The sequence below is a fragment of the Enhydra lutris genome, unplaced genomic scaffold, assembly GCF_002288905.1.
Source record: "Enhydra lutris kenyoni isolate GAN:26980312 unplaced genomic scaffold, ASM228890v2 scaffoldscaffold15, whole genome shotgun sequence".
Classification (NCBI taxonomy): Eukaryota; Metazoa; Chordata; class Mammalia; order Carnivora; family Mustelidae; genus Enhydra; species Enhydra lutris.
The window spans coordinates 52,810,160-52,824,043 of NW_019154099.1; the positions used below are offsets into that span (position 1 = coordinate 52,810,160).

Here is a 13,884-nt window from a genome sequence, read left to right on the forward strand (position 1 = left end):
CAGAGGCTTAACCCACTGAGCCACCCAGGCCTTCTTTTTTGTGGTTGAATAAAATATATATGTTATATATATATGCAATATTATATATTATATATACATATATACATATACATATATATGAATATAGTACACCTAACATGTATAATATCATATAAAATTCCATTATGTTATATACATATAACTCCATATATAATGGAATATTATATATACACACACTTCATTCATCTGTTGACAGACACTTAGGTTGTTTCCATATCTTTCCTATTGTGAGCAAGATCCTTTAGTTTCATGCTGACGCTACTTTAGAATTACTAATTTTGCAGTGAAAGAGGCTTCATTATGCTCTGTATACTTGAAAAACAGGGAAGGCAAACTAATTCACTTCATGAGATTTTCTAGAAAAGATTTTTGCTTAACCTTCATCTATATGGAAAGTTCAATTAACCAGAAAAGCAAATTTTCCAAATATTAAACATTTAACATGTGTGATAACCTGTATCTTCAAAAACACTTCAATTGTCCAACTGACAGAAAAAGGAAAATAAAATACATAAAAATAGGGGCGCCTGGGTGGCTCAGTGGGTTAAAGCCTCTGCCTTCAGCTCAGGTCATGATCCCAGGGTCCTGGGATCGAGCCCCACATCGGGCTCTCTGCTCCGCGGGGAGCCTGCTTCCCTTCCTCTCTCTCTGCCTGCCTCTCTGCCTACTTGTGATCTCTGTCTGTCAAATAAATAAATAAAATCTTTAAAAAAGAATACATAAAAATAAAGATAATGTAAAAAAGCTCCTAGGAAACTGGAAGGTGGTCCCTTCCATGCTTAGGATGTATCAGGCCTTTCAAGTGCCCCATCATTTTCTGTACGAGTGTTCCCTAAACAAGATCACCGGATATAAATGTTCTAGGAGCATCATGTTTATAATCGCTTATGATTCAAGATCAGCCTTAAGTACAAATACTAGGCAACAAGTATAACCATGTTAAAAATGTGGAATAAATTACATTTTTTACTTTCAACACCTGGTGTCACCAGCATAACACCGTACAGGGCTCTACAGGCTCTGAGCTGGGTGTGCCCTGGGGTGGTGGCCGCCAGCCCTCCTTCCGGGAGGGAAGCCCGAGGTCCGGTTCACACCTTCCAGCAGCATGTTTTAACCACTCACCCAGACGGCTAAATTCCCAGAAATCACCAGGATTAAAGGGCAGTCTTCACACTTGTTTTTAACTTTGACTGTAATGATGCAAGGGAAAGACTGGAGTGAAGCAAACCTGACATGCTTTTTCTCTCTACGGTTTCCACAAGGGATGGCCTGTGGCCTCCCCTCCCCAGTCCTGTGGGTCGGTATGTCCACGCCCCAGAGTCACAGGTAACCTTGTTTAGACAGGCCTGAAATTAAAAACCCAACATCTCTGTGAAAACATGATTCTGTAAAGTCACTGGTGCTCAGGTCAGCTGTCAAACAAAGGGGAGATGGAGGAAGGAGTAGGGTCCTTCCGAGGCCCTGACTGAAGATCCCAGCGCCGGCCCCACGAGGGACTGGCTGGAGCTGAGCAGCCCGGTGTGGTCCGGCCACCCGCGAACCCAGCAACCTTCCACGGCTGCGTCACTATGAGCAGTTAGGGCTGGGTACCTGGTGTGACATCCAAGGGAAGGGACTGGCACAGCCTGAGCATGTATTTTTCAAACAAGGTAACAGTCCAGCAGCCCTTGTTTTCCTGCAAAACTCCGCAGATGCTGGTTTTGAGCCACTGTCGTCCATAAGCCAATGTAAGTCCTGGGAAAGCAGTGCCGCTGTGGCCGGCGCTCACCTGGATCTGGGAGGCACCCCCACCCCTGGGGGCCCCCGGCCCTCCTTCCTCCCACCCACACCGCTCCCAGGTATTGGTAACAAGGTCCCTTCCTTCTTTCCCACGGAATTATCTTGGATGGCCACCTCCTAAATGACCTCACCACCCCCTCCAGGCTTGCCCTCACCCACCCTCCCCGCAGCTGTGTGCAGAACTGTGCCCTCCCCGTTCCCAGCCTGGGCTCCGGGGGGCACCCTCTCAGATGGCCCCATCGATCCTGTCCCCCGGGGATCATGTCCTTGTGTGATTCCTGCCCCCTGGGCAAAGGCTCAGTTGGGTGACTTGCTTCCAGTGAACACAACGCAGAGGAAGCCATGGGCTGTTCCTTCTACGGTGAGTTATGGGAACTGTGGCGTCCGCCTGGGGGACTCTCTGGTGCATTCTCTCCCCCCCAATCCCTTGCCGGCAGGGAGGCCAGCGGCCATGCTGTGCGACTCTCCAAGGAGACACCCATGCGGAGAGCGACTGAGGTCTCTGCCAACGGCTGGAAAGGACCCAGGCCTGCCGGCTAGCTCGTGAAGGAGAGCCTCCCCGTCAGCCTGGAGATGCCCACAGGCCCGGCCAAGGCCCTTACTGCGGCTTCCTGGAGACCCTGAGCCGCAGCCCCGCAGCCCAGTGGCTCCCAGACTCCCACCAGCAGAAACCGGGGAACGCCGCATGTTGTCCGCAGTCGCTGAGATCTGGGGGGGCTCCGGTAGGTGGGTACAGACAACATGGTCAAAAGAGTCAAGTCTAAGTCCCTGCGTGTGGCTCACACAGGCCAATCACCATCCAGCCCCGTTTTTCTCTTCAGCACATGTAGGCCAAACACGTCCCACTGCTCCGCGGCAGGTGTCATCCGTCCCCTTCTTCACTCGTAAGGCCGCCACTGCCCCTCAGCTACTGCTTCCTTCCTCAGCGCGCTGCCTGGCAAACTCCTACTCGTCCTTCACGGTTCCCAGGTGCCCCCAACCTCATCTCCCCTGTGTAATCCTCCCTCACGAGCAGGGCCGCTTCTGCCACCGAACCTCAAAGGTCAGAAGGCACCTCCCTGCTTGCCGGCGCACTTTCTCTGTCCCAGGTCTGGAACCGGCCATTTCTCCAAGGAGCTCTGCTCCCACCTGTGCTGGAAAATGGTCTCTAGGAGCCAAGATCTGGGTGGGAGGTGTGCTTCTTGCTGGTGTGGTACCAGCTGCCCACGCAGGCTCCCTCAGTGCGACACACACGTGTGCACCCATATATATGAATAGACACGTTTATAGACACAGACATAAAAACACACACATATTTATATGAATGTGCACTGAAAACCATCAGTTCACACCCACACACCTGACCCGATTCACACCTCGCTCTCCAAATTTCTGTACTGGCAACTCCCTTCAACAGCAGCAAGCCCGACTCCCATTATCTTTAGCACGGTTCATTATGTGATCAATCTTTCCACACGTAACTAATTTCCAAGTTCAGGGACAAGCATCTCCCCCGCAGGTAAACCCTCCTCTCCTGCCACCCCGGCTCTGACACCCCACGTAACCAAGGCCCACTGAAAGGACAGCCTTCTCAACCCACTCACTCCGGGTTCACGGGGTGGAGAGAGGGATTCGCCTCTTTCCAGAAGGGGCTGCAAAGCCGCATCGGGCAGACGCACTCACAAGGGCGGAGAAGGCACTGGAGGTCGTGTGCGCACGCCAGGCCACCAGGCTCCTCTGTGTTGCTGGTAGCGTGTGGCTTCCATTCTCGAGAGCCTCTTACGAGAAAAGACAGTGGACAGTCCGTTGGCCAGAATGTCTTCATGCAAAGGAGGAGAAAGCAGGAAGGGCAGGGTGAGGAAAAGGACCGATTTCCAGCGGACTCAGGTTCCTTCCTTTGCAAAACTGCCAGAAGTCCCACAGATTTCTGCTTCCTGTCCTTTACCATGACTTGAGGCACACCGCCACTCTGAATAAAACTGCGGATCGGTAACTCAGGAAGGAGAGACTGGATATTTGCTAGTGACCACAATTTCTGCCACTCCCACGTTCTCTGCTTACTGGCCAACACCCTGTACTCAGGAACTACTGAAGACCTTGAATGAATCCTCCGAAGCATTCTCGACTCTCACCTATCGCTAGGATTTTAAATTCTCACCGTAAGTCATTCTAAGGGCACGGGAACGCTTAGAGAAGCTTAAATGGTTGCTTGGACGCTGTATCACGACATCTCTAGTAACCTAAAAATCCCACATGTGAGAAAATGTTCCAGTGGGTCTTTCCGAGAGCTTGCTGATGCTCCAAGAAAACTTGCACCTCTGACAACACCTCATAGCCCTTTACCTGCGTAAGGACACTATGCAAGGAGCAGATCAAAACTCCAACCCCAACCGGCACAGAGTTCAAGAGAGATGGGGGCAGAGAGCTGTGAAAATAGTCCTAGCTCTCTGCCAAGCCAAAGGAAAGGGAGAAAGGAAAGGGGAAAAATAATACAGTGCAAGATAACCTCAGAAATGGGGGGACTGGCACATGAGAACCACTCTTTTGGAAGTCCTAGGGAGACTTGTAAAATCACTCAGGAGGTAAGCCTTGATACATTGCAGACAAATTCATCTGAAATCAAAGCTGTTTCCCTGCAAGGAAGACCCAAGGACCGCTATTTAATGGAAAGGCACTACAGAAGTTTTTCTATTTATAAGTTATTATAGCAGTGTAATTTCTTGATATTGTCCCGACACCCTTCAGATCACTGATGTATAGTGTTATTTCTGGAAGCAGAAGAAAGCACGGTATATGAGGAACACATAAACTTCTGCGATAGATGTGGTTTGCTTCATGGTCAGGTAAAACCCTGCTACCCTTCAGCTATGCGACATGTTCAAGTGTTTCATCTCTGTGAACCTTAGGTACATCACCTAAAAAATGGGGATAATAATGCCCACCTCAAGGGTTAGCATATGAGGATTACATGAAATAACATTTAAAAATTCTGCCACACAGTGATTGTCGTAAGTATTAGTACCCTTCCAAGAGAAGGGCAAATCACAGAATTCCTCTAAGGACTAAACAACAGAGTGTACCACAGATAACAAGTGCCTGGCATAGGGCTTGTATGTCCAATAAATGTCCCTCTTTAACTTACACATCCTCATCAAAGCCATATTTTCTAGCATGGTTGAATGATGTTCTTTATACTGAACTTTAACCCTTTATGCATGGAAAATAATCGTACAAACCTTCTCCACATTCATCAACGCTGTAGACTATCATCCTTGTTCACGGCAGCGTTATCCACAGCAGCAAGGAAGTGGGAGACACCCAAGTGCCCATCCTTAGATGAATCGGTAAATAAAATGTGGTCTCTGTATACAGTATTCAGCCTTTAAAAAGGAAAGAAATGCTGTCACATGCTACAAAATGGATAAGCCTTAGGGACGGTACACGAAATGAAACGAACCAGTCACAAAGGGAAAAATACCGTATGATTCCATTTATGTGAGGTCCCTAGAATCATCAAATTCACAGAGGTGGGAAGGAGAACGTGGTTGCTAGGAGCTAGGGGAGGAGAGGGGAACTGTTGTCTGACAGGCACAGCTTCAGTTTTGCAGGATGAAAGTTTGGGAGGCGTGTTGTACAACACTGTGAGTATACTTTACTGAACTGTAAACATAAAAATGGTAAGTTTTGTTATTTTTGTACCACAATAAAAAACAATTTTTTAAATGATATGACCTGTAAGCTTTCATCATAACACGGGATCATGGCACTGGTTCATTCTGGACTGTGCCGCTGTCCGGAGATGAACCCACAGCAAGCCTCGGGAGTTACTCTAGAGTCTGCTTTAAGTGACTATCTGGGATTTGTTAGGATTTAGGTGCTAAGGGAAAAAGGGGAACTTGACATCTTTCGGGATATAATATGTATTACCCTCAGAATTTTAAGATGTGAAAGCTGGAAAAAACTTTCAAAATTGCATTTTAAAGGGAAGGAGTGAAGTCTAGGCTGTAATCAAACTAGATGATTCACCTGAGATCACACAGATAGTAATTAAGAACAGAGTCGGAAAGAGAAAACCTCTCCTGATCGCCCCTACAATCCTCTGGGACAACTAGGACTCCAGTCTTCAGAATGCCGCGCCTCGGAACCGCACTGTTTAATACGCCGCCACCAGGGGGCAGCAGGTGTCTTAGGCTGGTATTCTAAAACCCCAACCTAAGGCCCCATACATGCCTACTGCCCCTTCCCCACCCCCAATATATATGTGCACTTATAGGACTTTATTAATATCAACAGGAATAAAGTTTAAAGAACATCTACAATCAGTTTTTAAAACAAAACAAAGACTTAGGTCCAGTGGAGGTAACAACCTTCCTATTCCTTCTCTATTTCTAATGTATCCCAATCCTAATTGACGTAAGGGTCAATTACTGCTAGTTTTAAACAAAAAATGACGTAGCCATGGAAACCCATCCCATTTCTTTACATTTTGAACCAAATCTTCCTAACACTTGGCCTCTTAGGCTTCATACCACAACAACCTCAAGCCCATCAGCAACTTGCCCTCCATCTTCCTTTGTCAGGCTGTTTTTCTTTCTGATGCCGCTGTGTTACAAAGGCAGGTCTGTCAATAGGCCTAACCCTTCAGCAACTTTTCAGAAGTCAAACACAGAGATTCTAGATGACAATAATTTCCACTCTTTTTAAATACTACCAACTGGAAGCTCAAACCATAGCAGCTAATGGGGCAGACACGACAAGGCCGCTCCCTCAGCCATGACCCTGTGCACCCTGAGACTTCCACAGTTTGATCTCATTTGAGAAGGGAGGGACAACATTAGCAGCGACATTTCGGTAATTGATCCTGGAGGCAATTCCACACTTTGAGGCAATAGTGACCAGTGATTGTGGTCCCTGAATCATCCAAAGAGAGGGCCACAATCTTTATTTCACAAACAAATTTCAAATGGTTTTCTTCCTTGAGCTCAAAATGCTTTAATAAAGAACAAGGTATTCAAACACACGCTTTCACTACTGCCTCAGACACAGGGGAGCAGTCCATTCTTAAACCACAACAGGGTCGTGTTCACTGTAGTAAAAAGGCATTCAGAGAAATTACTCTCTGCTTATATCCAGTTTCTCTCATGTAATTTACTATTCACCGATCTTTTTCTTTTTTTTAATGCAGTTGTTGTTGTTGTTGCTGTTTTTAGAGGTGGGGGGGAGAGGAGAGGAGGAGGGATAGAAAGAATCTCAAGCAGGCTCCACACCCAGCATAAAGGGCAGGGCTGGGCTCTATCTCAGGAGCCCAGAGGAAATCAAGAGTCCTGGCGCTTCACTGGCTGAGCCACCCAGGTGGACCCCTCCCTGATCAATCTACCCTAACGGAAAACTGATGGCAAAAGCAGTTATGGTACTATGGGTTACTAATGATAAAACAGAAATGAGGCATGCCCGAGATACATATAATGAATGAGCCACTGCAAAATGTATTCTGATAGTGTTCTGTAACCCTTTGCCAAATATGGTGTCAACTGGTGGGACTTAAAGTCTTCTCTCTAAATAATATTCTGGTTTTAATTTAATATTTTCCATATAGAACATTTACCATATTTAATTATGGAATATCACCAGAAAACCAGAAATAATTATTTTTATAATAGGCATATAAAGTAAATTTAATTCAGTAGCTTATTCAAGAGTTATTAAAAATAACTTTTTATAGTACTCAAAAAACTGAAATCAGATAATTAAAAAAACACATCTATTAGAGGGCTGAAATGAAAACACCTGACAATAGCAAGTGCTTACAAAAATATGGAGCAACTGGAACTCTCATACATTTGTGGCTGAGATGCAAGATGGTGGGGTACGGCCACTCCGGAAAAGTTCGCCAGTTTCTCAAAAAGTTAAGGCTACACGTACCATATGACCCAGCCATTTTGCTCTTGGGGATCTTCTCTAAAAAGATGAAAAATTTCCATCACATAAAGGCCTATATAGCAATGTTTGCAGCAGCTCCATTCCTATTCCCCCCAAACTGTAAAGAATCCCATGTTCTTTCACAGTGCGTGGATCCGTAAGCTGGGAAATGCCCCTAAGACGCAACACGCTCCTCAGCAATGAAAAGGAATATATGCACGGAAGAATCTCACAGATGTCTGAGTGACGGAAGCCAGTCTCAAGGGTTGCATACTGTTTAATCTCATTTAGGTGACATTCATGATGTGACATGTGAAAGGAAAAACTTTTCAAGATGGAGACAGATCTGGGCACCTCGATGGCTCAGTCTGTTAGGTATCCGACGACTGGCTGCAGCTCAGGTCATGTTCTCAGGGTCCTGGGATCAAGCCTCGCACTGGAATCCACACTCAGTGTGGAATTTGCTTGGGATTCTCTTTCTCCCTCTGACTCCACCCCCCAACATCGTGGGCTCCCCCTCTCGCCCTCTCTCCCAAATAAACAAACAAACAAACAAACAAAAAAGATGGAGACCAGATCAAGGGTTGTCAGCAGTCAGGGGAAGGGGAAGGGGTTTGACTAACAGTGGGACAGAATGAGGGAGGGCTTGGTATTTTTTGGTTTTGTTTTCTGGCTTTTTTTGGTGGTGGAACTGTTCTGTGAAAGAACTGTGATGAAGGTTACATCAATCAATTTAAAAACCTACAGAATTATACAATAAAAAAGGCCAATTTTACTTTATATAAATTTTAGTAATAATGAAAGTATGAGAGTATGTACCTACTCTAAAACAGAGTTAAAAATAAGAGGTAAAAGTAAGAATAAGAGAACTCTGAATTAAGCTAAAGTCTGACATACACCAATATTTATTATTAAAAGAGACTTAGGAGATGTGAAAACCAGATACAACAAATGGACTTTGTTTTGACTCTGGTTTGAATAAACCAACTGCACAGACCTTTTTAGGCGAATGGAAATATTTGAATATAGTATTAGATAATATTAAGGATTTTTCATTCATTGTTAGGGAGGATTATAGTTATGTAAAAAACTAAACTTTAAAAAAATTCATACTAAAATATTTAGTGATAAAATGACATGATTTCTAGTATTTGCTTCAAAATCCCCCAGAAGTAAGCAAAAAACAAAAACTCAAGAAAAAACAAAGGGAGAAGGGCTAATGGAACAAGAGTGGCAAAACCAGGATGGTGCATGGATTTCTGACATTGTGTTGGTTCATGAAGGGTTAAGGTTTACTGTCCTCTCCTTTTGAGTATGTCTGGAAATGTTCATAATGAAATGCTGAGAGAGGAAAAAAAAAAAAACAATGACTTAGTCTTCACAAAACTCCCCAAAATGCCATCTAACTGTTCTTTATTCATTTATAATATACACCACAGTCACCCTTGAAAAACGCTGGAGCTGGGCAACAATACCCTACGTTGGAAAAATCTGAGTGTAACTTCTGACTCCCCCAAAACTTAACTACCAAGAGCTTGGTGTCTGCATGGTAACATGTGTGTCAACTAATGCATATTTTGCATGCTATATGTATTACATATTGTATTCTTAGAATAAGTAATCTAGAGAAAAGAAAATGTTATTTAAAAACTCACGAGGAAGAAAAAATATATTTACAGTACTGTATTTATAAAAAAAAAAAAAAGCTGCACATGAGTGGACTCATGAAGCTCAAACGTGTGCTGTTCAAGGGTCAACTGTGATTTCCCCTTGTAGGCCTTCATAATCTATATTTAACTTTACAGAAAGCCAAGTCGAGGGAGAAAGAGTCTAGGCAGTTGTGCTGCCTCTCACAAATAAGGGCTTTGTAATGGTACAAATAACGGCTCAAGGAATGCTTTTCAAATCTCACTTAATGCTCATAAATTAATAAAACTACCCCGAGGTGTAGAAATATTAGTACTTTTCATTAACGCGCCTGCTGCATCCTTCTGACAGGTGGCAACAGCAGGAAGAGGTAATTAGCTCTCTCTGAAGACAGACGCAGTGGTACGAACACACGGAGAAGAGGACAGCATTAACGGAGAAGTTCTAGTTTACTCTTCTTCTCATTTATTCTGACATAACTCAAAATATCGGAGTTCCAATAACACTCTCACCAACTGGAAATATTTTTCTTACTGGTGGCCTATTAAGTGGACGGTACAATGGGGAATCAAAATGAGGAAGGTGTGGTTCCAATCTCAACAGAGTTAATATATGAGAAAATGCTAAATAGTTTAGCATGACTTTGTTTAAAATAGTCCAACAGGGTTTTAGGCTAGTGTGCGAAGACAATTACACGGGCAAACATAGCAGAGGAAAGTAAGTGGTTGAAGAGCCGTGAGCAGGAAAAGCACCATCCAGGCGCATAGGCAGGAGGGACCCGTGGGGAAGACGGGGCACAGGAGGGAGGTCCTGATGGCCGTTCGGTGGAGCTCATCGGTCTCCGGTCACCCAGAAACCTCTCTCCCCAGTGCCAAAGGAGAGGCCCCAAGCGTCTGGAGTTACCGGGTCAGCAGGGGAGAGCAAAGGCACCTCGCCCCGAGGATTGGTAGCGCCTGGTAATGACCATCTGCCGGTCCCCATGTCTGCGGCGCTGCCCGGCTCCTGCAGCAGCCCCCGCGGCACGAGGCGAGCAGACTAAACACAGGCCTCCCAGGGACCCCCGGAACCTGAACCTGTGAACACGGTCCCTCGTATGCCGTAAGGGATGGGATTAACGGTAAAGGCCTTAAATGCAGAAATTATCCTGGATTACCCAAATGCGCCCATTCTCACCACGCCAGTCCTCAAAAGTGGAGCAGCCCTTCCTAGCTGGGGGCAGAGACAGAGCTGGGACAGAGTGGAAGGGCGAAGGGACGACATGCCATCTCTCAAGGTGGAAGGGGGGGGCCGTGAACCAAGGAATGCGGGCGGCCTCTGGGAGTGGGAAAAGGGAAGAAAATAGAGTCTCCCCCAGAGCCTCCAGGAGGGGACACAGCCTCACTGATGCCCTGACTTCAGCCCACAGGGACCCATGTTGACTCCTGACCCAGAGAGCTGGAGGACGAGTGAGCACCCGTGTCCGCGTTGTTGGAAGCCATGAAGCTGGTGCCACCTTGCTCCGGCCGCACGAGGCAACACCGCTTCTCGGGGCGAGGCCTTCACCTGTGCCCCCTCCTCTCACTACACCAAGCAAGCCCACTTCCACTGGAATTAAAAGACAACATCTTCCACATCTCACATCTCTGCTCAAAGGTGTTTTCCTCCAAAAAGTTCTCCCAAACCTACTTACCCAGCCCAAGACAGGTCATGACCCCCACTGCACACAAGCGCTTGGCACCCACACCTCTCCGGCTCGCTGCCTGCCTCACTGCGGACGCTCTCTCCTTCAGAGCTTATTGAGCACTGACTAAACACTAAGTACCACAAGAAGGATTTTTCAGGGGTTTTCTCATTCACTCCTCCCCAAAATCCTACCAGGTAGACATAATTATCATCCCATTATTTTTAAAACGAGAAGCTAGTACCCGGCAAGGCCAGGACTGGAAGCCAGGTGGTCTGACATGGGAGTTGCTGCCCTTAACCAGAGCATTAATATCTGTCTCCTGCACAAGAAATCTAAGTTACAAGATCCTGTGGATTTATTAACCCCTCACCCCCAGTGTCCAACACAGAGAAGCTTAATAGTGGCTCAATATCAACAAATGGAACAAAGGTGGTTTCTGCCCCTACTATTCCTTTTTTTTTTTAAAGAAAAACTTTTTATTATGGAAAGTCAAATCTATACAGAAGCGATGATATAATGATCCCCCAAATACCCAAATCCCAACTTCGACACTTATCGGCCAAACAACACCAACATTTAATCGATTTAATATTGTATTATCTAGTAGAAAGAGTCCCTTCTATATTTTTTTTAAAGAGTTACTTATTTATTTTGAATTGAGAGAGAGAGCACACAAGTGTGGTGAGGGGCAGAGGAGAAGGAGAGAAAAGCTCAAGCAGACTCCGCACAGAGTCAATAAGCCCCGATATGGGGCTCGATCTCACAACCCTGAGACCATGACCTGAGCTAGATGCGTAACCGACTGAACCACCCAGGTGCCCCTCAATATTCTTCTTTTATAGAATCATTTGTTTCTAGTTCTCATGACATGTTCATTTACCTGTGTTGCTAAGACTTAAAAAAAAAAAACCAACAGTCTTGAAATGAACAAGTTTCGTTTTGTTTTGTTTTAAAGATTTTATTTGTTTATTTGAGAGAGAGACAGTAAGAGAGAGCATGAGAAGGGAGAAGGTCAGAGGGAGAAGCAGACTCCCTGTGGAGTTGGGAGCCCGATGTGGACTCAATCCCGGGACTCCAGGATCATGACCTGAGCCGAAGGCAGTTGCTTAACCAACTGAACCACCCAGGCACCCCCTAGACAAGTCTTTCTAAGCAAAACATAAGTTGAGGGAACTGTAAAGGGTAAATTGATTACTTTTTTCCATATATAAAATTAAATTTTCTGCAGAGCATAAATATTGTAAACAAAGTTTAAAAAATGGGGTAAACAGGTCTAACACCTATGACAAAGAATTAGCATCTCCAATGTATAAAGAATTTTTACAGGGACGCCTGGGTGGCTCAATCATTAAGTGTCTGCTTTTAGCTCAAGTAATGATCTCAAGGTCCTAGGATCAAGCCCCACATCAGGCTCCCTGCTCAGTGGGAAGCCTGCTTCTCCCTCTCCCACTCCCCCTGCTTGTGTTCCCTCTCTTGCTGTGTCTCTCTGTCAAATAAATAAACAAAATCTTAGAAAGAATTCTTACAAATCAATATGAAAAAGACCAATACCATGTTATCCGGAAAAATGCGTACAGGGATGAACAGACAGTTTCACCTACTAAACTTAAGCAACAGAAAGACAAGAACTTCCAAGTGACACTCTTTGTCAAGATACTTACTCTGGTGCTCTGGGATTTAGGAGTAAGACATACTCTAGAACAGAGGAAAAAACAATTCTTACTTGTAAACTTGTCTCTTCAAAACTGTGTCACCCTGGAATCCAGCACCATAGTAAGTGTGAGAGTTTACAAAGCTTTTGACTTCAGAATCCTTCTAATGCGACAGCAGGATAAGAACTCCGTCCTTACAGCGTGACCCATAGGCCATGGACCAGGTATCCAGCTCTCAGTCCTGCTGCGGGGGATGAAGAGGAGGGCAAGTGAAGAAAGTTGAGTGTTGCAGAGACAAGGGGCTTCAAAACAGAAATCACTCAGCCCCTGCTGGATGGCATCTGAAACCCTGAGCCCGGGCCCAGGAAGGAAGGTATTACCATTCAGCGGGAAAAAGTGGTCCCAGCCAAGGGGCCACAGGGTAGCGTGAACAGAGGAGAGTTACCACTGATCTAGCAGAGGGGTTCAAAGTTCTCTACATCCTTGAGAAATAGCAACCATAGCCTCTCTTTCAAGTAAGGAAAATAAGATGAGAAAGAAAAAAAGTGTATTTTGCCATTAGGCAAAACCTATTTTAGGAATATTGAGCCTCTTAGATGAGGGCTTCGGAGATTTTTAAAGTCATAAATTTATATTAAAAAACAATTCAAATCACTTCTTTAGTACACTTGCCCAAAATGGAGAAACTGAACCTAATTAACCTAAACATTTAGATCTAACTTCCAGCTTACAGGAGCTACAGGGGATAGAGGAACAAGCTAAACCATACTATACAAAAAGCCAAATAAATCCGGAACATGAGGCATCTATAGGCAGCCAAGGGCCCCCAGTAAATCACCAGCACTAAAGAAACTCACTGGGACCTTGACAGACCAGGGTCAGCAAACTCTGGCTCTCAGGTAAGTCCAGCTGCCAATGGAGTTCAAACCCAAAAGCCTTGAAAACAAAATTTTATTGGGACACGGCCACCCTCATTCACGTCCATATCATCTCTAGCTACTTTTTGCAGGAAAGCACAGTTGAGTAGTTGCAACTGAGACCACACAGCCTCCAAAGCCTGCGGGAGTTAGTGTCTGGCACTTGTCACAAAGTCTGCCAAACCCGTGTCCTAGATTAAAAGAGGCAACAGCTACTCAACAAAACACCACATGTGGACCTCGTTTGGATTCCAACTCACACACACCAACAGTAAAAGTAAGTGCGTTT

At 45.3% G+C, this 13,884-nt stretch overlaps 1 protein-coding gene across 4 annotated transcripts in view; it reads right to left on the minus strand.

Annotated features, from left to right (window-relative positions):
* The window catches only part of LOC111147042 (gamma-glutamylamine cyclotransferase), a 58,012-nt gene that overhangs the window by 41,278 nt on the left and 2,850 nt on the right, over positions 1–13,884 (minus strand). For 2 of the 4 annotated variants that reach the window (XM_022502899.1, XM_022502897.1), the window contains exon 1: positions 5,034–5,135. The exons of 1 other annotated variant lie outside the window; for it this stretch is intronic. The gene's annotated coding sequence lies outside the window, so the exon portion shown is untranslated. Of the gene's footprint in view, positions 1–3,480; positions 3,617–5,033; positions 5,136–13,884 lie in introns of those variants that run through there. One more of the 4 variants, XM_022502894.1, reaches the window with a different exon arrangement.